We start from the raw sequence: 4,721 nt of genomic DNA, 5'->3' as shown, positions 1-4,721 counted from the left end.
TGGAATTTGCATATTTTTATTCGCAAAATGTACTTTTCTTCGCTCGGGGTTGAGGGGGGGGGGGGGGGGGGGGGAGGCGATGGGGTGGGGAATGTGTGTGTGTGTGTGTGTTTGTATGGGGGGCTGGGATTACTTTTTTTTTATGTAATTCATGTGGTGTTATAATGCATATTTTATACATAAACACTACACTTATTGTAAATATTGTGTCGGCATGCATGTCTGTGTGGGCGTTATATATACATTAAATATACATGTATTGCTATATGTATATCTGTTTATGTATTGGTTTGTGTATATATAATAATATAGTATATCATTAAATATACATTAAATAAATACACACATATACAAACAAACAGAATATACACGAAGGCCCATCAAACTTGTCACGCAAGAACTTAAAAAAAAAAAAAAAAAAAATTCCGATGGCTCTACGGAAGATGTGGTCAGCCAGTCACTAATTACAAGGCCCACGAAGACAACAGGAGAAATTTAGATAGGGTGGGGGGGGGGGGTGTTATAGGAGAGTTACTAGATATTAGTGTGTGTATGGTGGGGAGGAAAGGGAGGGTTTCAAGACGTAAGGGGATTTAAAATGTCGTGCATGGTGGGATTGCGTGGACAGGTCAGGAAGGGATTAATCATTAATTCGTGTTTCCAGGACTGGTTAAATCTCCAGGCTACTCATTTAGAAACGAATCTATTTTTTGTATTTTATTCCTAAAACGTCCTAGTATCTGTTATAGATATGTATGTTGAATGTAGACGTTCCCCCTCTCTCTCTCTCTCTCTCTCTCTCTCTCCCTCTCTCTAGTATTCAACACTGGTATTTAATCTTGATTTAACTTCGTACAACTGCCCAGTTTCTTTACAGATTGATATATACTTTGGAATGAAAATATCTATAAAAAAGAGTTGTACCATTTTGAGGGGGATATATTTAACTAGAGGGTATAGAGAATCATTTTGAGGAGGATATATTTATCTACAGATCACAGTTGCAACATTTTGAGAAGGATAATATTTATTTGTGGACAATAAGTTGAAATCTAGTGTCTATTGGCATAAGTTGAAATCATTTTGAGTTAGTATATTCTATCTAAATAGATCATAGTTGCATCATTCTGAGGAAGATATATTTAACTAGAGGCCACAGGTATATAAATCGGAGAAGGCCATCTTTAAACTAGAGGATAAAGTTGCATCAATTTGAGGAGGAGAATATACTCAACCAGAGGTCATAGCCGCTTCATTTTCAGGAAATACGAACTGCTTCGTCCATCGCATTGAGGCTTCGTTGCTATCAATGGATTCTCCAAATTGGAGGGTGAATCAGAGAGAGCCGACGATTTCAGACTCCAAAAGGGAAGGACTTGTTCGGCCAATAAAACCTACCTCCACCTTTTAGAGGTCTCCGGGTAGAGAGAGAGAGAGAGAGAGAGAGAGAGAGAGAGAGAGAGAGAGAGAGATTAAGGATTCATTAATGTTTGGTTTGAGTGATTTCATTTTCTCTGAAAAGAGAACTTTTTTTTTTTTTTTTTTTACTCATCTCATTTTTCTTCCTCCTCCTCCTCTTCTCTCTCTCTCATATATATAATATAATTATATATATATATATATATATATATATATATATATATATATATTTATATAATATATATATGTATATGTATATATATATATACTATATAAATATATATATATATATATATATATATATATATATATGCGTGGTGTGTGTGTGTATTTTAGCACTCCTATTCTCTTCTTATACCTCTCATCATTCTTCCCTTCTCTTTTCTGTCTGTATTATCCAGTTTTTTTTATACGTATTTCCTCATATTTTTAAGAATATCATGTAACCCTTTTTTTTATTTGAGTACCCCTATTCTTATTGTATATATCTTTGTTTGACCAGGAAGTTCATATGAATCAGTTTCAAAACTGTATTTCTCATGGTTTCTATTCTCTCTCTCTCTCTCTCTCTCTCTCTCTCTCTCTCTCTTTCTCTCTCTCTCTCTCTCTCTGTCAAGCCGATGGAGAATTGTGGAAGTTCAATTAGCATTTATTTTTCTCGTGGTTATTTGAAGTAACTTCCTTTTTCATGTGGTAACAGATTATCACAGAGAGAGAGAGAGAGAGAGAGAGAGAGAGAGAGAGAGAGAGGGGGGGGGGGTTTGGGGAAAAAAGGGGGAGGGGGAGGTGTGCGTGTTGGGTCACTGCCCGAGCATTCGTTTTAAACAAAATGCACCGTATGTTTTCATGGGTTCTCTCTCTCTCTCTCTCTCTCTCTCTCTCTTCTCTCTCTCTCTCTCTCTCCCTCTCCCGACGTTTGCTCTAGCAAACTTTCAAATAACAAACTCCACGTATTTTTTTCTCCATTATTATTTTTATACTGAAACTCTGTTCTCGAATTTTGTGAGGTACAACTTTTACGACCAGGCAAAGTCTTTATGTTTGTGATGTTCCTGTTTTCCTTTCCGGAAAACTTGCAAAAGTATCTCGTAACAAAAAAAATAAAGGATTTCTCATTTATAGACTGGTTTTTAAGGAACAGCCAGAAGGGGAAATCTGAGAGAGAGAGAGCTTTGGTGAAAGATAGAGAAAGTACGATGGAACAATTCAATAGGATAGGGATATAAACTCTATTAGCAAAAACATAAAGGATTTCTCATTTATAGACTCTTCGGGTTTTAAGAAACATTCAGTTGTAGAAATTGAGAGAAAGCTATGGTGAAAGGTAGAGAAAGTATGATGGAATAATGAAATCCAAGTAAGAGATCTAGGAATAGGGATGCAAGTGTCTCGTAGCAAAAAGGGATTCTCATTTAAAGACTCTTCGGTGTTTAATTAAGAAACGTACAGAAGTGGTAATTAAGAGGAAGCCTTGTGGAAGGTAGAGAAAGGTTTTGTGAACAATTGAATCAACAAGGAAGAGGGCCAAGAATAAGGATATGGGCAGATGCAGTTGTGATGACTAGTAGTAAAATAGGGTTATAGAAATTCATAAGAGTAATTTGTGCCTAATTATTCATATGTTTGTATGTTTATTATATACAAACATATAGATAAATAGTTACGGGCTGCTCTGTGAGCAAGAGCCCGTGCTGACACAAGGTCAGCTTAATCAAAAACAACAACAACAACATAGATAAATAGTCACAAATGACTCATATCCTCGTATCCTAGACAATATTTATACCAAAATAAAACAAAAATAAGACAATACGTCTCACTACACGAACTTGCAAAGATGAAATAATCACGTTTCTCGTTTCATGTCACAAAACCTCTCATAATTTATTTTACAAAAGGAATTTCGTTTTTAGTCCAGAGTTAGAAGTCCCACTTTCATTTTCCATTTGCGAAATCTAGAACAAGAAAGAAAATAAGAAGAAACGCCGCATTTCCCTTTGGAAGATGAAAAATAATTTATTTATGAATAATATGTAGTCTGGGAAAGACTGATTCCACATTTTTGTTAAAATTGTTGTTAAAAATTCTGTGTATTTAACTCTGTCTGCTATTCTGGTCTAACTGTTTTCATCATAAGTTTGAAAATCGAGATCAGTCTTTGATCTAGATTCTATGAGCTATGTAATATCATCTTGTGATTTTAAATCTTACATTAAAAAATACTATCGTGCTTTGTAATAACATCTTGACACTTTATACTAACATTCAAATATTATTGCGCTTTATAACACCGTTGGATTGTTTTATATTATATCCAAAATTTTTTGCTTTGTAATACCAATATTCTATACCAATATTCAAATATTATTGTGCTTTGTAATAACGCCTCAATATTGTATAAATTTCAAGGTGATATTATAAAGCGAAATAATATTTGCATACGGGTATAAAAAAATCTCAGGCGTTACTTTTATAACAATATTACAAAATATTATTGCACTTTTATAATAATACCTATAGATTTTAAATCTATGCTCAAAACTACTGTTCCAATATCTGAGTGACATCTGATACCACAGCAGCTGCATCACGATGCCGTCATCCACTGCCTTCATCGTCTGCTTTGGATTTGTATTCAGACATCGAGGCATCGCGAACAATAACAGGCCGTGATCAGAAGCCATACACAGGCGTTCTGTGGTCCAGGGTATATAGAGAGGAGCCTGCTTCACTCACAGTAATGGGGACGCCCTCTGAATTCCAAGATTCTGGATCAGGCACTTCTGCTGAGTGGCCAGTGGGTGCTGGGACCTAAGGCACACGATGCTGAACGTCTGGAACGTTTAGGAGAGAGATCGAAGTCTGCAAAATCTCAATATACGTTTGAAAACGTTTCAAAAGATCGACTGAAATTTGCTAACAACGTCAACTCACAGTTGCTGAGCCTTTGAAAACGTTCAGAAAGATCGACTGAAATTTGCAAACTCAACACTCACATTGCCCAACGTTTGAAAACAAAAACGTACAGAAGACCCACTGACGTTTGCAAACTCAACACACAATTGCTAAGCCTTTGGAAACGTCTAGGAGATTGACTGCCGTTTGAAAACCCTCAACACACACTGTGCCGAACGTTTGAAAACGTACAGAAGATTGACTGACGTTTACAAAATCTCAATATACATTTGAAAACGTTCAGAAGATCGACTGACTTAAGAAAACTCAACTCACACATGGCTAAGTCTTTGAAAACGTATAGGAGATTGACTGACGTTTGAATAGACTCAAAGTATGCCGAACGT

This window comes from Macrobrachium nipponense, chromosome 42 (assembly GCF_015104395.2).
Source record: "Macrobrachium nipponense isolate FS-2020 chromosome 42, ASM1510439v2, whole genome shotgun sequence".
Classification (NCBI taxonomy): domain Eukaryota; kingdom Metazoa; phylum Arthropoda; class Malacostraca; order Decapoda; family Palaemonidae; genus Macrobrachium; species Macrobrachium nipponense.
This window is presented reverse-complemented; position numbering follows the sequence as displayed.